This window comes from Plecotus auritus (genome assembly GCF_963455305.1).
Source record: "Plecotus auritus genome assembly, chromosome: 3".
Taxonomy (NCBI): Eukaryota; Metazoa; Chordata; class Mammalia; order Chiroptera; family Vespertilionidae; genus Plecotus; species Plecotus auritus.
Genome location: NC_137772.1, coordinates 120,235,753 through 120,260,854, shown reverse-complemented (window position 1 = coordinate 120,260,854; position 25,102 = coordinate 120,235,753). Strand labels below are relative to the sequence as shown.

The 25,102-nt window shown below is 42.5% G+C and overlaps 1 protein-coding gene and 1 pseudogene across 4 annotated transcripts in view; one reads left to right on the top strand and one right to left on the bottom strand.

Annotated features, from left to right (window-relative positions):
- ZMYM5 (zinc finger MYM-type containing 5) overlaps positions 1-25,102 on the top strand; it is a 68,410-nt gene that overhangs the window by 19,238 nt on the left and 24,070 nt on the right. The gene's annotated exons all lie outside the window — the stretch shown is intronic.
- LOC308243306 (peptidyl-prolyl cis-trans isomerase D-like) lies at positions 8,875-12,727 on the bottom strand (annotated as a pseudogene). The gene is made up of 3 exons: positions 12,616-12,727; positions 9,487-10,162; positions 8,875-9,217 (listed from the first exon to the last, which is right to left on the bottom strand). The product of its transcript is annotated as a peptidyl-prolyl cis-trans isomerase D-like (transcript).

The following is a 25,102-nucleotide window of genomic DNA, read 5'->3' as shown; positions in this document are numbered from 1 at the left end:
TTCTGTGGGCTTCCTGGACTTGTAAGTCTATTTCTTTCACCAGGTGGGGGAAGTTTTCGGTCATTATTTCTTCAAATAGGTTTTCAGTATCTTGCTCTCTCTCTTCTTCTGGCACCCCCATAATTCTGATGTTGGTACGCTTGAAGTTGTCCCAGAGTCTTCTTACATTATCTTCAACTTTTTGGATTTTTTTTTTTGCTTTTTGCTTTTTCGGTTGAGTGTTTTTTGCTTCTTTGTATTTCAATTCTTTGACTTGATTCTTGGGTTCCTCTATTCTGTTTCTGGGTCTCTGTATAATATTTTTTATTTCAGTCAGTGTATGTTTAATTTCTAGTTGGTCCTTTTTCATATCTTCGAGGGTCTCGTTATATTTATCGGCCTTTTCTAGGATATTCTTAAAAAGTCTTATAACCGTGGTTTTGAATTCTATATCCAGTCGTTTGTTTTCCTCCATTTCTTTCGTTTGTGATCTGATTCTTTGACCCCGCATTTTCACTGATTCCCTGAGTTGGTAAGGTAGATATTTGTGCTAGGTTTCCAATATGGCCCAGTGGGTCTGCTTCCCCAGTTAACCTGAGGTGGACACTCTTGGTGCACCCCTTTGTGGACTGTGTGTACAGCCTTGTTGTAATTAAGTCTTTATTGTTGTTGGTATCACTGGGAAGAATTGACCTCCGGGCCAGTTGGCTGTAAGGATCAGCTGTGTCTATGCTGGGAGAAGCCCGGTGCTGGAGACAGCCTTATAGGATTAGACTTGCCAAATTGCAATAGCCTCTGTGCTCAGCTTGGATGGGGTGGAGTCTCAGTTTTGGCTTCCTGTCAGCCTTGCCCTTGCGCGCATGTGCGCTTTCAGTCCTCCGCCTTCCCCAGCTCGAGTCTCCGCCTGAGAGTCCAGACTCCCCCCACAAGAGCGTGGGTCCCCAGGGGCTTGCCTGGAACTGGGGTTCAGTGCAGTCAGAACTGGGGCTCAGTGCCGTCAGGAGCCTCTGACTCCCTTTCACTAGGGAAAGCCTGTGGCAACCTCCGCAGCCTTTGTGAGCACTGGCACGCGCACGCGCGCTTTCAGTCCTCCGCCTTCCCCGGCTCCCGAGTCTCCGCCCGAGAGTCCAGACTCCCCCCGTAAGAGCGTGGGTCCCCAGGGGCTCGCCTGGAACTGGGGTTCACTGCAGTCAGAACTGGGGCTCAGTGCCGTCAGGAGCCTCTGACTCCCTTTCACTAGGGAAAGCCTGTGGCAACTTCCGCAGCCTTTGTGCTCACTGGCGCGCGCTTGCGGGCACTTTCAGTCCTCCACCTTCCCCGGCTCCCGAGTCTCCGCCCGAGAGTCCAGACTCCCCCCGTAAGAGCGTGGTTCCCCAGGGGTTCACCTGGAACTGGGGTTCAGTGCTGTCAGAACTGCGGTTCAGTGCAGTCAGAAGCTTCCTTCCCCCTTCCGCCAGAGAAAGTCAGCCAGGCTCTCAGCCGCCCTTCCTCTCTGCGCGCACAAAGCCCCTTTGCCGTACCTCCAATTCTCTGTGAGCTTTCCTCTTTCCTTCTAGTTGTAGAATTTTCACTCAGCCAGCTTTCCTGTGGTTCTGGATGGTGTCCGTTCTGTCTTTTAGTTGTAGTTTTGAAATTGTTGTGCGAGGCAGCAGTTTAGGTGTTTGCCTATGCCGCCATCTTGGTTTCTCCCCCATTTTTAATCTCCTTATCTTATTTTCTTGAGTTGAGTTTCTTTAATGAAATTGCTAAGTCCACATATTTTATAAAGCTTTTGTTGGTTAATGCAAAATTGCTCCCATGAGAAAACTATTACTTATAACTTTTTAAAAAATATATTTTATTGATTTTTTACAGAGAGGAAGGGAGAAGGATAGAGAGTTAGAAACATCGGTGAGAGAGAAACATCGATCAGCTGCCTCCTGCACGCCCCCCACTGGGGATGTGCCCACAACCAAGGTACATGCCCTTGACTGGAATCGAACCTGGGACCCTTCAGTCCGAAGGCCAACGCTCTATCCACTGAGCCAAACCGGTTAGGGCATTATAACATTACTTTTGTTTCCATATTGTAAGCTTCCCACAGGGGTAGGAGTATTACTTAATGTTTGCTAAACTGTGCTGTCTTTTTTATTTAAATATATTTTCATTGATTTTAGAGAGGAAGGGAGAGGGAGAGAGAGATAGAAACATCGATGATGAGAGAGAATCATAGATCAGCTGCCTGTTGCATATCCCACACAGGATAGAGCCTGGAATTCGGATATGTGCCCTGAACAGGAATTGATCTGTGAACTCCTGATTCATAGGTTGATGCTGAACTACTGAACTATGCCAGCTGGGCTAAAATGTGGTATCTTGATTTAATTTGTATACCACTGAACTTTTATGAAAAGTATATTTGAAAGTATATTTGCAAACTTTTTTTTTTTATGAAAGTATATTTGCAAACATTTTTTTAAATATATTTTATTGCTTTTTTACAGAGAGAAAGGGAGAGGGATAGAGAGTTAGAAACATCGATGAGAGAGAAACATCAATCAGCTGCCTCTTGCACACCACCTACTGGGGATGTGCCCACAACCAAGGTACATGCCCTTGACCGGAATCGAACCTGGGACCCTTGAGTCAACAGGCCAATGCTCTATCCACTGAGCCAAACCGGTTAGGGCACAAACATTTTTATGAAGTCTTCACTCATGTTTGTTATCCATTTACTACCATGTACACCTTTTCTTTTTTGTTTAATAGTTAAGCCTGTCAAATAATTTTATAAAAATTTGGGATTACTATATTGAATAATGTGTTAAACTTACAAGTAATTGCAGAAGATGTTGATTGGAAATAATGTTCAGCCCTGGCCAGTGTGGCTCAGTTGGTTGAGTGTCACCCCATGTACTAAAATGTCAATGGTTTGATTCCTGGTCAGGTGCAAATCTAGGTTCCAGCTTGGTTCCCATTGGGGTTTGTATGGGAGGCAATCAATAGATGTTTTTCCCTCACATTGATGTTTCTCTCCCCCTCTCTTCTTCTCTCTCTTGAAAATTAATAAAAACATTTTAAGAAACCAAAGTAGGGAAGAAATCCTATCTAATAGAAGAGTAATATGCAAATTAACCACCACTCACTACACCGACAAGCCACGCCCACTAGCCAATCAGGAGCGAGTATGCAAATTAACCCCAACAAAGATGGCTGGGGCCACGGAGAGAGCAGGAGGGCGGCTTGGGTTTCCCGGGTGATGGAGGAAGCCAAGCTTTCCACCTACCCTTGTTGGCCCAGGCCTCCATTCAGTGCTACAAAGTTTCAATGATAGAAGATAAATAAATTGCAACAGAAATGGCGGCAGCCATGGAGCTGGAGAGAGCAGGAGGCTAGGGTTGCCCGCGGCGATGGAGGAAGCCAAGCTTTCCGCACACCCTGGCCGGCCTAGGCCTCCGCTTAAGGCTACAAAGTTTCAATTATAGAAGATACATAAATCCCAACAGAAATGGCTGCCACCACAGAGGGAGCAGAAGGCTTGGCTCCACTCCAGGCTACAAAGTTTCAATTGTAGAAGTTAAATAAATCCCAGATACCAGGGCCTCTACTTGGGTCGCCGGGGGGCGTGGCCGGCCTGCAAACCACAACAGTCCCCTCGCCCAGGCCGCTTCACGCCCCAAGGGAACCACCACCCTGATCCGGGACACCCTTCAGGGCAAACCAGCTGGCCCCTTCCCATGCACCAGGCCTCTGTCCTATCTAATAAAAGAGTAGTATGCAGATTGACCATCACTCCAACACACAAGATGGCCACCACAAAATGGCCAGCAGGGGAGGGAAGTTGGGAGGGACCCTGCCGGCAGAGGAGGGAAGTTGGGGGTGAATGGGTCTGCAGGGAAGGGCAATTGGTGGGAACCCAGGCCTGCAGGGGAGAGCAATTGGGGGGTACCAGGCCTGCAGGTAGGGCAGTTAGGGGTGACCAGGCCTGCAGGGGAAGGCAGTTACGGGCAAACAGGCTGGCAGGGGAGCAGTTAGGCATCAATCAGGCTGGCAAGGAAGTGGTTAGGGGGTGATCAGGCTGGCAGGCAGAAGCAGTTAGGGGCAATCAGGAAGGCAAGCAGGCAAGCAGTTGGTAGCCATCAGTCCTGGATTGTGAGAGGGATGTCGGGCCTAAACAGGCAGTCAGACATTCCTCGAGGGGTCCCAGATTCGAGAGGGTGCAGGCTGCACTGAGGGACACCCACTCCCCCCGTGCACGAATTTCGTGCACCGGGCCTCTACTTTTATAATAAGAAAAGAAATAATGTCCATTGAAAATTATTCTTTTGGGAGAAACTAAGATGGCGGCATAGGTAAACATCTAAACTGCCGCCTCGCACAACAATTTCAAAACTACAACTAAAAGACAAAACGTCTATCACCAAGAACCACGGAAAAGCTGACTGAGTGGAAGTTCTACAGCTAGAAGGAAAGAGAAAAGAGCATTGAGACGTGCACAAGCGCTGAAAAGCTGAGGTACGGAGGCGCGCGAATCGGGCTGGCGACGGGTGACTGGGTGCACTGCTTCTTTCAACCCGAAGGGAGACAAGCTCCCGATTACTCTGAACTCCAGTTTCTGGGGACCCAAACTCCTATGGGGAGAAGCGGGACTGTCTGCTATCGGGTCGGAAAGTGAGGGTGACTTTCTTCCAGAGGTGCGCCCAGCAATCATTGTTTACTGCGCTGGGGTGAGGGACGCGGGGACTTGGAAACGCAGAGACGGATGACAGGCAGCCATCACTGTTTGCCTCGCCCTAGCCTAGTGTCTCCCTGAGACCCCGCCCTGCACAATCTATAGACCCACTCAAGCTCCGCGCAGCGGCTCTTGCATATAAATGGCCTGCCCTATCGCAGCTTAACCAAGCAAACTGCAGCTCTGGTCAGACAGCTCCAAAACCTCCAAACCCCAAGCAAAGAGGAGAAAACTGTTCTAGCTGTACCTCCTGCTGGGTGGCCTCAGACAGTAGCTGACCAGCACCCCATTGGAGATCCAGAAGCTAGTGTATCTAGTGGTCAGTGTGAGACAACACCAGATTTCAACTACTCACATCCATAAGTGACACATTCAAGAGGCAGACTCAGCACCAAAGCCCCACTGAAGCAAGTCCTGCCCCCTAAGCATGTTTCCAGCGCAGCAGTTCTTCCATTATAGACACAGCGGGTCCTCACAGCCATTTGGCCTGGAGGTCAATTCCTCCCAGTGACACCAACAACAATCAAGACTTAACTACAACAAGGCTGTACACACAGTCCACAAAGGGGTGCACCAAGAGTGTCCACCTCAGGTAACTGGGAGGCCGACCCACTGGCCCATATAGGACACCTAGCACACAAAGCCACCCTACCAACATAGGGAAGCAGTGAAAATGCAGAGACAAAGAAACAGATCACAAACGAAAGAAATGGAGGAAAACAAACAACTGGATATGGAGTTCAAAACCTCGGTTATTAGGTTTTTCAAGAATTTCCTAGAAAAAGCCAATAAATTCAACGAGACCCTCAAGGATATGAAAAAGGACCAACTAGAAATTAAACATACACTTGCTGAAATAAAAAATATTATGCAGAGAGACAACAGCAGACTAGAGGAATGCAAGAATCAAGTAAAAGATTTGAAATACAAAGAAGCAAAAAACACTCAACTGGGAAAGCAAAAAGAAAAAAGAATCCAAAAATTTGAAGATAGTGTAAGAAGCCGCTGGGACAACTTCAAGCATACCAACATCCAAATTATGGGGGTGCCAGAAGAAGAGAGAGAGCAAGATACTGAAAACCTATTTGAAAAAATAATGACAGAAAACTTCCCCCACCTGGTGAAAGAAATAGACTTACAAGTCCAGGAAGCGCACAGAACCCCAAACAAAAGGAATCCAAAGAGGACCACACCAAGACACATCATAATTAAAATGCCAAGAGCAAAAGACAAAGAGAGAATCTTAAAAGCAGCAAGAGAAAAACAGTTAATTACCTACAAGGGAGCACCCATACGATTGTCAGCTGATTTCTCAACAGAAACTATGCAGGCCAGACGGGAGTGGCAAGAAATATCCAAAGTGGTGAATAGTAAGAACCTACAACCAAGATTACTCTACCCAGCAAAGTTATCATTCAGAATTGAAGGTTAGATAAAGAGCTTCACAGACAAGAAAAAGCTAAAGGAATTCACCACCAAACCAATACTATATGAAATGCTGAAAGATATTCTTTAAGAAGAGGAAGAAGAAGAAAAAAGTAAAGATAAAAATTATGAACAACAGCCCTGACTGGTTTGGCTCAGTAGGTGGAACGTCGGCCTGCGGACTCAGGGGTCCCAGGTTCGATTCCAGTTAGGGGCGTGTGCCTTGGTTTCGGGCACATCCCCGGTGGGGGGTGTGCAGGAGGCAGCTGATTGATGTTTCTCTTTCATTGATGTTTCTGACCCTCTCCCTCTCCCTTCCTCTCTGTAAAAAAATCAATAAAATATATTTTTTTAAAAATTATGAACAACAAATACATATCTATCAACAAGTGAATCTAAAAATCAAGCGAATTAAAAATCTGAGGAACAGAATAAACTGGTGAATATAATAGAATCAGGCACATAGAATGGGAGTGGATTGATAATTCTCAGGGGGAAAGGGGCGTGGGGGGTATGGGAAGAGACTGGACAAAAATCATACACCTATGGATGAGGACAGTGGGAGGGAGGTAAGGGCAGAGGGTGGGGTGGAACCAGGTGGAGGGGAGCTATGGGGGGAAAAAGGAGAATCATCTGTAATAATCTGAACAATAAAGATTTATTAAATTTAAAATAAAAGAAAATTATTTTGGTTCTACTTATTTCTTTCATTGTTTAAAATATTTATAAAATATATTTTATTGATTTTTTACAGAGAGGAAGGGAGAGGGATAGAGAGTTAGAAACATCGATGAGGGAGAAACATCTATTAGCTGCCTCCTGCATACCTCCTACTGGGGATGTGCCCGCAACCAAGGTACATGCCCTTGACCGGAATCGAACCTGGGACCTTTCAGTCCTCAGGCTGACGCTCTATCCACTGAGCCAAACCGGTTAGGGATAAAATATTTTTTGTTTTGTAATTATGCCCTAAATTTTAGATGTGTATTTGTGTAAGCAAGAATTCCATCTTAATGTTCATGCATGCTCTTATGTGGAGTTAAAACCACAACACTTGTTGCCATGTATTTCTTTGATGTTTCAGTGTTCCCATTTTTCACCTTCTAGGCTAAATTGTAGTTTTTTGTTTAATATTGATGTGGATGAATAAGGTGCTTTTCAATGTAAAAGCATAGCATAATGGAATAATTAGATATAAAAAAATCAGCCTGTAGTTAAATACTATACTCATTTCACTCAAATTGTGGGCATAATTGAGAATTGGAAAATTGTTTGAATGTAGTTGTTCTTTGTTGTTTTAAAAATATTTATTGTTGAGAGTACTACAGATGTCCCTCTTTTCACATACCCCCATTATGTGTCTCCACCTGGTTCCTGCCCCACTCCATGTCTTTGCCACCCTTTTTTCTGTGTCTGTAGGTAATGCATATAAGCATATAATATCTTTGTTTAATCTCTTCCCATCCTTCCTGCTCTCCTTCCCTCTGAGGATCGTGAATCTGTTCCATTTCCATGCCTCTGATTCTATTTTATTCACCAGTTTATTGTGTTCATTAGGTTTCTTGTTTGTATATTTTTAATTTTAGATTCAATTGTTGATAAGTATGTATTTATTGCCATTTTATTGTTCATATTTTTGTTCTTTTTCTCTTAAAGAATACCCTTCAACATTTTATGTAATACTAGTTTGGTGGTGATGAACTTCTTTAGCCTTTTCTTTTATGTGTAACTCTTTATCTGCCCTTCAATTCTAAATGATAGCTTTGCTGGATAGAGTAATCTTGGTTGTAGGTCCTTGCTAGTATTCACTTTGAATATTTCCTGCCACTCCTGTCTGGCCTGCATAGTTTCTGTTGAGAAATCAGCTGACAGTCTTATGAGCACTCCCTTGTAGGTAACTAACTGCTTTGCTCTTGCTGCTTTTAAATTTCTCTCTTTGTCTTTAATCCTTGGCATTGTAATTATGATGTGTCTTGGTGTGGTCCTCTTTGGGTTCCTCTTATTTGGTTCTCTCTGTGCTTCCCTGACTTGTAAGTCTATTTTTCCAAGTAGGGCAAGTTTTCTGTCATTTTTTCTTTTGTTTGTTTTAGAATTTTTTTAAATTATATTTTTATTGATTTCAGAGAAGAAGGGAGCAGCAGAGAGAGATAGAAACAACAGTGATGAGAAAGAATCATTGATGGGCTGCCTCTTGCATGCCTCACAGTGGGGATCGAGCCCACAATCCGGGCATGTGCCCTTGACGGGAATTGAACCTGGGACCCATCAGTCCACAGGCCAACACTCTATCCACTGAACCAAACCAGCTAGGTCTGTCATTATTTCTTCAAATAGGTTTTGAATATCTTGCTCTCTTGCTTCTCCTTCTGTAACCTCCATAATGTGAATGTTGTTATGCTTGAAATTGTCCCACAGGCTCCTTACATTATCTTCATATTTTTAGATTCTTCTTCCTTTTTGCCCCTTTTCCATTTTTAAGCTTTCATCTGTTTATTCACCAAGAGGTATCTTTATTTTAAAAATAGGTTGAACACGATTATTCTTTGTGACTAATTCAGATGGCCATGAGAGGGCAAAGTATACATTATATCACTTTATTAAGAGTGAACCAGTATCAGTATTCCTAAACTATAAACAATTGGGAACTGAGGTATCAAAGAAACACATTAGGGACCATATTTAAATAAACAAAATCCCTTAAATTTTCTTATTGTCTTTAAACATCAATGTGTAATATTTTAGCTTAAGTGAATTCCTTATTAAGCAAACATTTTTGCATACATTGCTTTCTCTTTATCTTCCTGTGCCTTTATCTTTTGTTTGACTTTCAGCAATTCTGCCTCGATAACTTTATCTTCTAGTGCTATCTCCTGAACTTTCTTAAGATCAGCCAATGCTTGGTCATATTCTTTCAATTCTTGCCATCCTTGACCTCTATGATATTTGATATTTGATGGATCTATTTCAAGAGCCTCCAAACAACTGTCAGTTGCTCCCTGCTAATTTGACATCGTCAGTTTACAATCACCAATATTGGGCATGCAACTTAAAAGCTACAGGTTGCAGCTTAAATCTCTGCTTTCTCAATAACAGCTTTTGAACCTTACACATATTTTAAAACCTTTGTGTGTGTGTGTGTGTGTGTGTATACACACATATATATATATATAAACACTTAAATATATTTTTGTTCAGAGAGGAAGGGAGAGGGAGAGAGATAGAAACATCAATAATGAGAATCATTGATCAGCTGCCTCCTGCATGCGCCCTACTGGGGATCAAGCCCACAACTCAGCATGTGCCCTTGACCAGTATAGAACCTGGAACCCTTCAGTCTGCAGGCCAAAGCTCTATCCACTGAGCCAAATCACCTATGGCAAAAACCTTTGTATATTTTTTAATGGCCATCTCCCAGTTCTGGGATTTGAAAAAAGTATTTCCAGTGTTTTTTAAGTCTTCTGTTATTAATAATACTTTATGTCTTTTAAATCTATATCTGCATCCTCAGGGAAATCAGGATGACTGTCACCATAACCATCTTTTGAGAATATTCCCCAGTCACCCCCTTCCTTCAGTTCTCCACATTCTGCAATAACACACAATTTGGCAGTTTTTTCACCATTCACTTCTACATTTTCTAGAATTCTTGCCATACCCATTTCTTTAATTACCTAGCCAAATATTACGTTTCCCATTCAAATGAGGAGTTGGAACTGTTGTGATGAAGAACTGAGAACCATTTGTATTGCAGCTTATATTTGCCATGCTCAATAAACCCTCTTGGTTATGCTTATGAAGAAATTTTCATCTTCAAACTTTTCACCATAATACTTTCTCCACCTGTCCCCTTCTGATTTGAGAAGTCTCCATCCTGAATCATAAATTTCTTAATAATTCAAAGGAGAGGTTTCCCAGTGGTGGGTCCAGTGAATTTTTCTCCTATACACAATGCATGCAAATTTTCTGCAGTTTTGTGAACAATATCTGCAAACAATTCTAAGACAATTTGACCAACTCGCTAGTCTCCGATGTCCCTGTCAAAAAAGACTCAGGTTTGGGAGAAACCAAGATGGCGGCATAGGTAAACACCTAAACTGCTGCCTCGCACAACAATTTCAAAACTACAACTAAAAGACAGAACGGACACCATCCAGAACCACAGGAAAGCAGGCTGAGTGAAAATTCTACAACTAGAAGGTAGGAGAAAAGCTCACAGAGAATTGGAGGTACGGCAAAGGGGCTTTGTGCGCGCAGAGAGGAAGGGCGGCTGAGAGCCTGGCTGACTTCCTCTGGCGGAAGGGGGAAGGAAGCCTCCGACCGCACTGAACCCCAGTTCTGACTGCACTGATCCCCAGTTCCGGGCAAACCCCTGGGGACCCACGCTCTTACGGGGGGAGTCTGGACTCTCGGGCGGAGACTCGAGCTGGGAAAGGCAGAAGTCTGAAGGCGCACGCGGGCCAGTGCGCACAAAGGCTGCGGAGGTTGCCATAGGCTTTCACTAGTGGAAGGGAGTCAGAGGATCCTGACTGCACTGAGCCCCAGTTCTGACTGCAGTGAACCCCGGTTCCAGGCGAGCCCCTGGGGACCTACGCTCTTGTGGGGGGAGTCTGGACTCTCGGGCGGAGACTCGGGAGCCGGGGAAGGCGGAGGACTGAAAGCGCGCTCGCGCCAGTGCGCACAAGGGCTGCGGAGGAAGCCGCGGGCTTTCCCTGGTGGAGGGGAGTCAGAGGCTCCTGACGGCACTGTGCCCCAGTTCTGACTGCACTGAACCCCGGTTCCAGGCGAGCACCTGGGGACCTACGTTCTTGTGGGGGGAGTCTGGACTCTCAGGCGGAGACTCGAGCTGGGGAAGGCGGAGGACTGAAAGCGCACATGCGCGCAGGGGCGGGGCTAACAGGAAGCCAAGACTGAGACTCCACCCCATCCAAGCTGAGCACAGAGGCTATTGCAATTTGGCAAGTCTAATCTTATAGGGCTGTCTCCAGCACCGGGCTTCTCCCAGCATAGACACAGCTGATCCTTACAGCCAACTGGCCCGGAGGTCAATTCTTCCCAGTGATACCAACAACAATAAAGACTTAATTACAACAAGGCTGTACACACAGTCCACAAAGGGGTGCACCAAGAGTGTCCACCTCAGGTTAACTGGGGAAGCAGACCCACTGGGCCATATTGGAAACCTAGCACAAATATCTACCTTACCAACTCAGGGAATCAGTGAAAATGCGGGGTCAAAGAATCAGATCACAAACGAAAGAAATGGAGGAAAACAAACGACTGGATATAGAATTCAAAACCACGGTTATAAGACTTTTTAAGAATATCCTAGAAAAGGCCGATAAATATAACGAGACCCTCGAAGATATGAAAAAGGACCAACTAGAAATTAAACATACACTGACTGAAATAAAAAATATTATACAGAGACCCAGAAACAGAATAGAGGAACCCAAGAATCAAGTCAAAGAATTGAAATACAAAGAAGCAAAAAACACTCAACCGAAAAAGCAAAAAGCAAAAAAAAAAATCCAAAAAGTTGAAGATAATGTAAGAAGACTCTGGGACAACTTCAAGCGTACCAACATCAGAATTATGGGGGTGCCAGAAGAAGAGAGAGAGCAAGATACTGAAAACCTATTTGAAGAAATAATGACCGAAAACTTCCCCCACCTGGTGAAAGAAATAGACTTACAAGTCCAGGAAGCCCACAGAACCCTAAACAAAAGGAATCCAAAGAGGACCACACCAAGACACATCATAATTAAAATGCCAAGAGCAAAAGACAAAGAGAGAATATTAAAAGCAGCAAGAGAAAAACAGTTAATTACCTACAAGGGAGCACCCATACGACTGTCAGCTGACTTCTCAACAGAAACTATGCAGGCCAGACGGGAGTGGCAAGAAATTTTCAATGTGATGAATAGCAAGAACCTACAACCAAGATTACTCTACCCAGCAAAGCTATCATTCAGAATTGAAGGGCAGATAAAGAGCTTCACAGATAAGAAAAAGCTGAAGGAGTTCATCACCACCAAACCAGTATTATATGAAATGCTGAAAGGTATTCTTAAAGAAGAGGAAGAAGAAAAAAGTAAAGAGAAAAATTATGAACAACAAATACATATCTATCAACAAGCGAACCTAAAAATCAAGTGAATTAAAAACCTGAGGAACAGAATAATCTGGTGAATATAATAGAATCAGGGGCATAGAAAGGGAGTGGACTGATAATTCTCAGGGGGAAAGGGGTATGGGGGGGTTCATGAAGAGAATGGACAAAAATCATACACCTATGGATAAGGACAGTGGGGGGGAGGTAAGGGCAGAAGGTGGGGTGGGAAAGGGGTGGAGGGGAGCTATGGGGGGAAAAAGAAATAATTGTAATAATCTGAATAAAGATTTATTAAAAAAAAAAAGACTCAGGTTTACTGGGGTTGGAGGTCTTAGCCTGGGGGTTGAGTTACTGGGGTTGGAGGTCTTAGCCTGGGGGGTTGAGTTACTGGGGCTGGAGGGCTTAGCCTGGGTGGATGGGGAGGACATTTTGACTTCAGATGCATTTGAAAGCAGATTCAGGGCACCTTGTAGCTGCAGGTCACTGAAACCTTTGAGCATCTCTCATTGGAGACCTGGAGGCCCTTTTCGCTCTTCTGATTGGGTGTTTTTTGCTTCCTCATATTTCAAATTGTTTATTTGATTCTTGGAATCCTCTACTTACTGTTGAATCCCTGTAAATTATTCTTTATTTCAGTTAGTGTATGCTTAATTTCTGACTGGTCCTTTTCCTTGGCATTCTCACTAAGATTCTTAAAAGTATCACTAAGTTTCTTAAAGGTTACATGAAGATCCTTGAGTAACCGTAACCATGGTTTAGAACTCTGTATTCAGTAATTTGCTTTCTTCCATTTCTAGGACTCTGGGAGGTCTAGATGTGGGGTGGGACCCCTTGTTCCTCCTGGCGGCCTCTGCAGGGGCAATCTCCCGCAGGATTAAAAAACGGCCCACATGTGTGTTGCAGCAGCCTGTTCTGTGCCTTTGCTCCTCCACAGTCTCTGTTTGAATGTAGTTTTGATTATTCTTGGACTTTTAAAATTATTGTCATCCTTTTATTTCAGTAATTCAAAACTGTATTTTATATTTCTGACATGTTTCTTTGTGACATGTTTCTTTGTCTCCACATTTTGGCTGCTTCCCTGTGTTGTTTCTATGTATTGGATAGAGCTTCTATGTCTCCTGGAGTTGGTAGAGTCACCTTGTGTAATAGGTATCCTTTTGGGTCCAGTGCCTCAGCCACTCCAGTCACTTGAGCTGCAGTGCATCCCTATGTGGACTGTGTGAAAGGTCTTGTAGTTGAGACTTGATTGCTGTTGGCCTCATTGAGAGGAATTGACCTCCAGGCTAACTGACTGTAAGGACCAGCTGCGACTACAGTGGGAGAGCTGCTGTGCAGGAAACACTGCTATGGAGCAGGACTTGCTTTAGTAGTGCTGTGGTGCTCACTGAGTCTACTACCCCTTGAGTGTTTCACTTGTGGAAGTGTAGATTTATAATCCGGTATGGTCTGAAGCTGATCACCAGGTGCACTGGCTCTTGGGTCTCCAGGGAGGTGCAAAGTCAGCCACTGCCTAGGGCCACCCAGCAGTAGCTACATTGAGATCTGCAGCATCCTCCTATTTGTATTGTATTTGTATTTGGAAGTGCCCAGGCAAGACTCAGCTATGCAGCAATGCAGGCTGGTGCTGGTGCCGGATATTGGTCCTTATATTGATAGGCTTGGGGCTCATTGCCATCAGCTGTAGCTTGTTTGAGATTTTTAGCAAAGTCTGAAGCCTGAGCCAGAATAGGCCATTCATATGGAAAAGCTGCTGCAAACAGCTCTTGTGGAGCTGTAAATTGGATAGGGTGGGGTCTCAGGGAATCACCAATATGGAGTAAACTGTGTGCGCCAGGTTGATGGAGACTCAGATATGGTTTCCAGTCTGCCCTGGGGCAAGGGAGGTCTTGGAATAGGAACAGTGACCCCTGAGAGCACCTTGATCTGGTAGAAATCCACTGCTGAGTTCTTGCCCCGATGCCAGACAATCTGGTTCCTCCCATATGTGTCTGGGTCCTCAGTGCCAGAGGAAGCTAGTCCAAGTAAGTTTGTTCCCCGCCTTTAAGAGGGTCGTTTGGATCTCCAGCAGCCTCTGTTTCCCTCAGGCACAATCCCTGTTGGTTTTTACAGCCCAAAGTTACAGGGGCTTATCTTCCCAGCTCTAGGACTCTGGGAGGTCTAGATGTGGGGCTGGGACCCCTTGTTCCTTCTGGCGGCCTCTGCAGGGGCAATCTCTGCAGGATTAAAAAACGGCCCACATGTGTGTTGCAGCAGCCTGTTCTGTGCCTTTGCTCCTCCACAGTCTCAACGTGCTTTTTTCTTTACTTCTCTAGTTGTAGTATTTCCATTCAGCCATCTTTCAGGCAGTTCTGGTTGATGGTGGTTCTGTATTTCAGTTGTAATTTTGCTGTGGTTGTGGGAAGTGGGCGAGTACTGACATTTGGCTACTCCAACATCTTGGTTCTTCCCTTTCTGTTTGAATGTAGTTTTGATTATTCTTGGACTTTTAAAATTATTGTCATCCTTTTATTTCAGTAATTCAAAACTGTATTTTATATTTCTGATACTTTCTCACTGCATAAATTATCAGTGATATTTTTTGAACCTACAAAGCTAAGGTGTTTTTCTTTTATTGTTTAAAGTATTACAAATAGTAGAACATATGTCTCCTTTATCCCCTATTGACCTCCCCCCAGCCTCCTCCGCTCCTCCTGCACATGCCCTCACCCCCTTAGTGTCTGTGTCCATTGGTTATGCTTATATGCATGCATACAAGTCATTTGGTTGATCTCTTACCCCAGTGGCCAGCAAACCGCGGCTCGTGTGCCACATGCGGCTCTTTGGCCCCTTAAGTGTGGCTCTTCCACAAAATACCACGGCCTGGGCAAGTCTATTTTGAAGAAGTGGCGTTAGAAGAAGTTTAAGTTTAAAAAATTTGGCTCTCAAAAGAAATTTCAATCGTACTGTTGACATTTGGCTCTGTTGACTAATGAGTTTGCCGACCACTGTCTTACCCCCATCCAGCCCTCCCCTGCCTTCCCCTGAAGTTTGACAGTCTGTTCGATGCTTCTTTGTCTCTATCTATTTTTGTTCATCATTTTATGATGTTCATTACATTTCACAAATAAGTGAGATCATGTGATGTTTATCTTTCTCTGATTGGCTTATTTTGCATAGCATAATGCTCTCCAGGTCCATCCGTGCTGTTGCAAATGGTAAGATTTCCTTCTTTTTTATAGCAGCGTAGTATTCCATTGTGTAGATGTACCACAGTTTCTAATCCACTCATCTGCTCATGGGCACTTAAGCTGTTTCCAAATCTTAGCTATTGTAAATTGTGCTGCTATGAACATAGGGGTGCTTATATCCTTTCTGATTGGTGTTTGTGTTTTCTTGGGATATATTCCTGGAAGTGGGATTACTGGGTCAAATGGAAGTTCCATTTTTAATTTTTTGAGGAAACGCCATACTGTTTTCCACAGTGGCTGCACCAGTCTGCATTCCCACCAGCAGTGCAAGAGTGTTCCCTTTTCTGTGCATCCATTCCAGCACTTGTTGTTTGTTGATTTGTTGATGATAACCATTCTGACAGGTGTGAGATGGTACCTCATTGTTGTTTTGATTTGCATCTCTTGGATGATTACTGAATTTGAGCATGTTTTCATATATCTCTTGGCCTTCTTTATGTCCTCTTTTGAAAAGTGTCTATTTAGGTCCTTCGCCCATTTTTTTTATTGGATTGTTTATCTTCTTTTTGTTAAGTTGTATGAGTTCCCTATAAATTTTGGAGATTAAACCCTTATCGAAGATGACGTTGGCAAATATGTTTTCCCATGCAGTGGGCTTTCTTGTTTTGTTGATGGTTTCTTTGCTGTGCAGAAGCTTTTTATTTTGATGTAGTCCCATTTATTTATTTTCTCTTTAGTTTCCATTGCCCTAGGACAGTGGTCAGCAAACTCATTAGTCAACAGAGCCAAATATCAATAGTACAACAATTGAAATTTCTTTTGAGAGCCAAATTTTTTAAATTTAAGCTTCTTCTAACGCCACTTCTTCAAAATAGACTCGCCTAGGCCATGGTATTTTGTGGAAGAGCCACACTCAAGGGGCCAAAGAGCCTCATATGGCTCGCGAGCTGCAGTTTGCCGACCACTGCCCTAGGAGCTGTATCAGTAAAGATATTGCTACGACATATGTCTGCTATTTTGTTGCCTATGGCTTCTTCTAAGATTTTTATGGTTTCTCATCTTTCGTTTAAGTCCTTTATCCATTTTGAGTTTATTTTTGTGTATAGTGTAAGTTGGTGGTCTAGATTCATTTTTTTCTTTTTTGCATGTATCTTTCCAATTTTCCCAACACCATTTATTGAAGAGACTGTCTTGACTCCATTGTATGCTTTTGCCTCCTTTGTCAAATATTGATTGAGCATAGTGGCTTGGATCGAATTCTGGGCTCTCTGTTCTGTTCCATTGCTCTATATATCTGTTCTTGTGCCAGTAACAGGCAGTTTTGAGAACAGCGGCTTTGTAATATAGCTTGATATCTGGTATTGTGATCCCTCCAACATTGTTCTTCTTTCTCAGGATTGCTGCAGCTATTTGGGGTCTTTTTTATTCCTGATGAATTTTGGGGGAGTTTATTCTAGGTCTGTGAAATATTCTTTGGGTATCTTAATGGGGATTGCATTGAACCTACCCTTGGGTAATATGCACATTTTAATGATGTTGATTCTACCAACCCATGAACACAGTATATTCTTTATTTGTTTATGTCTTCTGCTATCTCTTTTTTGGACGTCCTTTAGTTTTCTGAGTAGAGGTTTTACCTCCTTAGTTAAGTTTATTCCTAGGTATCTTAATTTTTTTGTTGCAATGGTAAATGGGATTATTTTTTTTTTTTCATTTCTCTTTCTGTGAGTTGATTATTGGTGTATAAAAAGGCCATAGATTTCTGGGTGTTAATTTTGTATCCTGCTACATTGCCAAATTCATTTATTAGGTCAAGTAGTTTTTTGATGGAGTCTTTGGGGTTTTCTGTGTATATTATCATGTCATCTGCGAATAAGGACAGTTTTACTTCTTCTTTTCCATTTTGGATGCCTTTTATTTCTTCTTCTTGTGTGATCACTAAGACTTGTACTTCTAGTACTATGTCGAACAGGAGTGCTGAAAGTGGGCATCCTTGTCTTGTTCCTGTTCTTAGGGGAAATGGATTTAGTTTTTGCCCATTGAGTATGATGTTGGCTGCAGGTTTCTCATATAGGGCTTTTATTATGTTGAGGTATGATTCCTCTATTACCACTTTGCTGAGAGTTTTTATCAAGAAAGTGTGTTGGGCCCTAACTGGCTTGGCTCAGTGGATAGAGCATCGGCCTGGGGACTGAAGGGTCCCGGGTTCGATTCCGGTCAAGGGCATGTACCTTGGTTTCAGGCACATCCCCAGTAGGGGATGTGCAGGAGACAGCTGATCAATGTTTCTCTCTCATTGATGTTTCTAACTCTTTATCCCTCTCCCTTCCTCTCTGTAAAAAAATCAATAAAATAAAGTGTGTTGGATTTTGTCAAATGTTTTTTCTGCATCAATTGATATGATTATGTGATTTTTGTCTCTCAGTTTGTTTATGTGATGTAACACATTTATTGATTTGCAGATATTGTACCATCCTTGCATCTCCAGAATAAATCCCAATTGGTCATGGTGTATGAACTTTCTAATGTATTGCTGAATCCGATTTGCTAGAATTTTGTTGAGGATTTTAGCATCTATGTTCATCATGGATATTGGCCTCAAGCTCTCTTTTTTTGTGGTGTCTCTGTCTGGTTTTGGGATTAGGGTAATGCTGGCTTCATCGAAAGAGCTTGGAAGTGTGCCTTTCTTTTGAATTTTTTGGAATAGTCTGAGGAGGATAGGTTTTAGTGCTTCTTTGAATGCTTGGTAGAACTCCCCTGCAAAGCCAATCAGACCAGGGCTTTTGTTTGCTGGAAGATTTTTGATCGTTGTTTCAATTTCTTCAGTAGTTATCGGCCTATTCAGGTTTTTTTATTCTTCTTGGTTGAGTTTTGGGAGGTTGTATTTTTCTAAGAACATGTCCATTTCATCTAAGTCAGTGGTTAGCAAACTCATTAGTCAAAAGAGCCAAATATCAACAGTACAAAGATTGAAATTTCTTTTGAGAGCCAAAATTTTTAAACTTAAACTCCTTCTAACGCCACTTCTTCAAAATAGACTCGCCCAGGCCGTGGTATTTTGTGGAAGAGCCACACTCAAGGGGCCAAAGAGCTGCAGGTGGCTCGCAAGCCGCAGTTTGCCGACCACTGTAGTAGGTTGTCCATTTTGTTGGAATAGAGTTGTTCATAGTATTTTTTCATAATCGTTTGTATTTCTGTGGGATCGGTTGTTACTTCACCTCTTTCATTTCTGATTTTGTTTCTTTGGGTCCTCTCTCTTTGCTTCTTGGTGAGCCTGGCTAGAGGTTCATCAATATTTTTTATCCTTTCAAAGAACCATCTCTTGGTTTCATTGATCTTTTGTGTTGTTTTTTTTTTGGACTCTATGTCGTTTATCTCCGCTCTGATCTTTATTATTTCCTTCCTTCTGCTTACACTGGGCTTTTCTTGTTACTCTCTTTCTAACTCTTTGAGTTGTATGGTTAGATAGTTCATTACCATTTTTTATTGTTTTCTGAGGTAGGCCTGTAGAATTATGAACTTCCCTCTCAAGACTGCTTTCACTGTGTCCCATAGATTTTGGATATTGTGATTTCATTGTTGTTTGTTGCCATGATGCTTTTTATTTCTTCTTTGATCTCTCTGGTAACCCTGTCATTGTTTAATAGCATGCTATTTAGCCTCCAGGTGTTTGATTTTTTTTATTGTTTTTATTGTAGTTGATTTCTAGTTTTATGCCATTGCGATTTGAGAAGATGCTTGATATGATTTATATCTTCTTGAATTTGAAGAGACTTTACCTGTGTCCCAATATATGGTCTATCTTTGAAAATGACCCATGTGCACTTGAGAAGAATGTATATTCTGTGACTTTGGGGTGAAATGTTCTGAAGATGTCAATTAATTCCATCTGATCTAGTGTTTCATTTAGGATTGATATTTCTTTGCTGATTTTTGTTTACAGGATTTTGTCCAGTGGTGTTAGTGGGGTATTAGAGTCCCCTACCATGACTGTATTGCTGTCAATCTCTCCCTTGATATCCTCCAGAAGTTTCTTTATGTATTTGGGTGCTCCTGTATTGGGTGCATATATAACAAGAGTTATATATTCTTGTTGGATTGCTCCCATTAGTATTATGAAGTGGCGTTCCTTATTTCTTGTTATGTCCTTCACTTTGAGATCTAATTTGTCAGATATAAGTATTGCTACCCCAGCTTTTTCTTTTTCATTTCCATTCTCCTGAAATACCTTTTCCATCCCTTCACCATCAGTCTGTGTGAGTCCTTTTTTCTGAGATGGGTTTCCTGTAGACAGCAGATATATGGGTCATGTTTTGTTATCCACTCAGCTACCCTATGTCTTTTGATTGGGGCATTTAATCTATTTACATTTGAAGTTATTATTGATAGGTACTTGTTTGTCGCCATTTTTATTTTTTATGCCTGTGTTCCTTCTTCGCTTCCTATTTCTTCTTTTTACAGCAGACCCTTTAGCGTTTCTTGCATTGTTGGTTTGGTGGTGATAAACTCCCTTAGTCCTTTTTTGTCTGTGAAGCTCCTGATTTCATCCTCAATTTTGATTGATAGCCTTGGTGGGTACAGTATTCTTGGATTCTGACCCTTTCTTTGCATGAGTTTGTATATTTCATTCCATTCCCTTCTTGCCTGATGTGTTTCTGTTGAGAAATCAGTCACTAGTCTGATGAGGGATCCTTTGCAGGTAACTTTCTGTCTCTCTCTGGCCACTTTTAAGATTCTTACTTTTTCTTTGGTCTTTGCCAATTTAATTATAAAGTGCCTTGGTGTCGGTCTTTTGGGGTTCATTTTGTTTGGGACTCTGTGAGCTTCTTGGACTTGTGTTAGTTATTTCTTCCTTATAACAGGGAAGTTTTTTGTCATTTCTTCAAACAGGTTTTCTATTCGTTGATCAGTTTCCTTTCCTTCTGGCACCCTTATTATGCAGATGTTGTTTCATTTCATGTTGTTCCAAAGTTCCCTTAGGCTCTCCTCTTGTTTTTTAAGCTTTTTTTCTAGATGCTGCTCTGCTTGGGTATTTTTTTGTACCTTGTCTTCTAGCTCACTGATGCAGTCCTCCGCTTCTTCTAGTCTACTGTTGATGCTTTCTTTTTTTTAAACATTTTTATTGATTTTTAGAGAGAGAGAGGAAGCGAGAGGGAGAGATAGAAACATCAATGATGAGAGAGAATCACTGATTGGCTGCCTCCTGCACACCCCCTACTGGGGATTGAGTCTGCAACTGGGCATATTCCCTTGACTGGAATTGATCCCTGGGCCCTTCAGTCCACAGGCCAACGCTCTATCCACTGAACCAGACAAGCTAGGGCTGATGCTTTCTATTGAGTTCATTATTGCAGTCATGTCATTTTTCATTTTTTCTTGATTCTTTATTTACTCTTGGTTCTTACACATATTGTTGAATTTGTCTTCCAACCTTTTCAGCGACCTTACGTCCATTTCTCTGAATTCATTCTCTGATATATTGCTTCCCTCCATTTTGTTTACTTCATTTTCTGGTGATGCCTCCTTTTCTTTCTCATGCGGGCTGTTTCTTTTTCTCCCCATGGTCTCTCCCCTCCGGGTGTCTGGTTATGTAGCTCTCTTTCTACTGTGTTGACTTAAAGGCACAAAATACAACACAACAAGGCACAATGCAAAACACACTGAAAACAAATGTTTTCACGATACTAATAACCCCAAATAAAGGTGACCACCAGAAAAAAAAGTATTTGGGGATTAAAAAAAAGTACAAGAATGATATTGAGAAAATGACAAAAAGTAAGAGAGAAAAGAAAGAGAATAAAAAATAAGGAGGAAAGTTATTTATATGGGGAGAAAACTCCAACAGGACAATAACTAATCCAAAAAAAAATGCAAACAACTAACACCCAGATATGAATACAAACTACAAGCAACAACTAATAACAAGCAAGGAGAGGAAATACAGACCAAAAAAAAAGAAAAAGAGAGAGAGAGAGAGAAACAATCACACAAACAAAAAAAACAATCTAATCAACAAACTAACAACAACAATAGGACAGAGAGAAAGAAGGGCAAAACAAAACAAAATAGAACATTTAAAAAACAAATAAAAGGGAAGAGAGGAAATAAATTTGGATTGTGAAGAGAGAAAAGAGAGAAATGTGTATGGACTTGGAGCAGGGAATTGGAAATTGGATATATAAGTAGGATGAATTTTTAACCGGTTGAAAAGAAGGAATAGGGAAAATCTAAAGCAGAAATATGGTAAGAGAAACAGGACAATAAAAGAAGAAATGTGAGGAAAAGAGTGTTTGCATAAAGGTAAAGTTGAGATAGAGTAAAATGATGCTAAAGGAAAAATGAAAATAGAATGTAGAACACTATTAATAAAATAAAATAAAGAGAAAATAAAATAAAACTTTAAAAAAAGGGGAGAAGAAACCAAAATGGCGGCATAGGTAAACACCTAACCTGCTGCCTGGCACAGCAATTTCAAAACTACAAATAAAAGATAAAAGGGACATCATCCAGAATCACAGGCTGGCTGAGTGGAAATTCTACAACTAGAAGGAAAGAGAAAAGCACACTGAGACTCAGAGGAGCTGCGGAATGCAGAGGTATGGAGGCGCGCGCGCAAAGTGGACTGGCAACTGAGTACGCGGCTGGCTTTCTCAATTGGGAGGGAGACAAAAGCTCCCGACTACGCTGAACTCCAGTTCTGGGCGAGACTCTGGGGACCCAGACTCATACGGGGAGGAACAGGACTGTCTGGCAGCGGGCAAAACTCGAGGGCGCCTTTCTCTCAGAGGTGCTTGCAGTGATTACCCTGGGACACTGAGACCCACGGGCCTCTTAGGGCAGGACTGACGGGAAGCCTTTGCTGTTTGCTCCGCCCTGAGATCCCGCCCCACAAAGCCATTGCTGATTGCTCCGTCCTGAGACTCCGCCCCATGCAAGCTGAGTGCAGAGGCTTTTGCATATGAATGGCCTGGTCCTTTGAATTCTAAAATTACCTAACAAACTTCAACTGAGTCAGTGAGACCAAGAACATCCAAAAGAAGGACCAAGGACCCGCAGCAGCTTGCATTGCTTCACAGCTGGGCCTCATCTGGGCACCTCCAAAACCCAAACAAAGAAGAGGAATCTGCAGATCTCTCCATAACTCCTGCTGGGTGGCCTCAGGCACAGGCTAACTTATCAACTCCTTGGAGATCCAAGAGCCAGTGTACCCCAGCAGTCAGAGTGGGACCATCCAGATTACAACTCCTCAGATTCATAAGGGACACACTCAGGGGGCAGACTCAGTGAGCACCAAAGCCCCACCGAAGCAAGTCTTGCCTCATAAGGGTGTCTCCAGCACAGAAGTTCTCCCATCGTAGACACAGCTGATCCTCACAGCCAACTAACCTGGAGGTAAATTCCTCCCAGTGATACCAACAACAATCAAGGCTTAACTACAACGAGACTGTGCACACAGCGCACAAAGGAGTTCACCAAGAGTGTTCACCTCAGGTGACTGGGGAGGCTGAGCCAGTGGGCCCTATAGGACACCTAGCACACAAAGCCACTCTATCAACTCAAGGAAGCAGCCAAAATGTGGAGACAAAGAAACAGATCACAAATGAAAGAAATGGAGGGAAGCAAATGACTGGATATAGAGTTCCAAACCGGTTATAAGGTATTTCAAGAATTTTCTAGAAAAGGCCGATAAATTTAGCGAGACCCTCAAGGATATGAAAAAGGACCAACTAGAAATTAAGCATACACTGACTGAAATAAAAAATATTATACAGAGATCCAACAGCGGACTAGAGCAGTGGCCGGCAAACTCATTAGTCAACGGAGCCAAATATTAACAGTACAACGATGGAAATTTATTTTGAGAGACAAATTTTTTTTTTTAAATATATTTTATTGATTTTTTATGGAGAGGAAGGGAGAGGGATAGAGAGCCGGAAACATCAATGAGAGAGAAACATCAATCAGCTGCCTCCTGCACACCCCCTCCTGGGGATGTGCCCGCAACCAAGGTACATGCCCTTGACCGGAATCGAACCTGGGACCCTTCAGTCCGCAGGCTGACGCTCTATCCACTGAGCCAAACCGGTTAGGGCTGAGAGACAAATTTTTTAAACTTCTCCTAATGCCACTTCTTCAAAATAAACTTCCTCAGGCTGTGGTATTTTGTGGAAGAGCCACACTCAAGGGGCCAAAGAGCCACATGTGGCTCGCGAGCCACAGTTTGCTGACTACTGTACTAGAGGATCGCAAGAATCAAGTCAAAGATTTGAAATACAAAGAAGCAAAAAACACCCAACCGGAAAAGCAAAAAGAAAAAAGAATCCAAAAGTATGAAATTAGTGTAAGGAGCCTCTGGGACAACTTCAAGCGTACCAACATCCAAATTATGGGGGTGCCAGAAGAAGAGAGAGAGCAAGATACTGAAAACCTATTTGAAGAAATAATGACAGAAAACTTCTCCCACCTGGTGAAAGAAATAGACTTACAAGTCCAGGAAGCGCAGAGAACCCCAAACAAAAGGAACCCAAAGAGGACCACATCAAGACACATCATAATTACAATGCCAAGAGCAAAAGACAAAGAGAGAATCTTAAAAGAAACAAGAGAAAAACAGTTAGTTACCTACAAGGGAGCACCCATAGGATTGTCAGCTGATTTCTCAACAGAAACTATGCAGGCCAGACGGGAGTGGCAAGAAATATTCAAAGTGATGAATAGCAAGAATCTACAACCAAGATTACTCTACCCAGCAAAGCTATAATTCAGAATTGAAGGGCAGATAAAGAGCTTCACAGATAAGAAAAAGCTAAAGGAGTTCATCACCACCCAACCAGTATTATATGAAATGCTGAAAGGTATTCTTTAAGAAGAGGAAGAAGAAGAAAAAGGTAAAGATAAAAATTATGAACAACAAATACATATCTATCAACAAGTGAATCTAAAAATCAAGTGAATAAAAAAATCTGATGAACAGAATAAACTGGTGACTATAATAGAATCAGGGGCCTAGAAAGGGAGTGGACTGACAATTATCCGGGAGAAAGGGGTGTGGGTGGTGCGGGAAGAGATTGGACAAAAATCGTACAACTATAGATGAGGACAGTGGGGGGAGGGGGCGGTAAGGGCAGAGGGTGGGGTGGGAACTGGGTGTAGGGGAGCTATGGGGGGGAAAAAGAGGAACAATTGTAATAATCTGAACAATAAAGATTTATTTTAAAAAATTGGAAAAAAAAGAAACTTTAAAAAAAGGTAAAATAATTTTAGTAAATATACTGATTAACAATAAAAATATAATTGAAAAAATAAAATCAAGTGAGAAAAAAAGAAAAAATATTTAGTTTCTTAAGTAAAAAGTACAAAATAAAAATGTGTAGTAGTGAAGCTCATTCACTTCCTCTACTGTTCTGTTCGCATGCCTGTTTCCTGTCAGGTAGTTAGGACAGTGTTGAAATTCCCAGCTCGTCTGTGGTGTAAACCACATCTTGTTTTCAAGCAGGCCGTATTTCTTTGTTTCTCAGCCTGCCTGTGGTTGCATTTACACAAGAGTCAATTTGTGATTCAACCCCTGGGTGGCAGTGTTTCTGTATTGACATCCGAAGCTATAAGTCCTCTCTACCCAGTATTTAGAATTTGTTTTCCCTGCTGCACTTAATACTGGTTTGATGGTATAGACTGCCCCAGATCTCGTTTTCTGATCGTTTCTCCCTG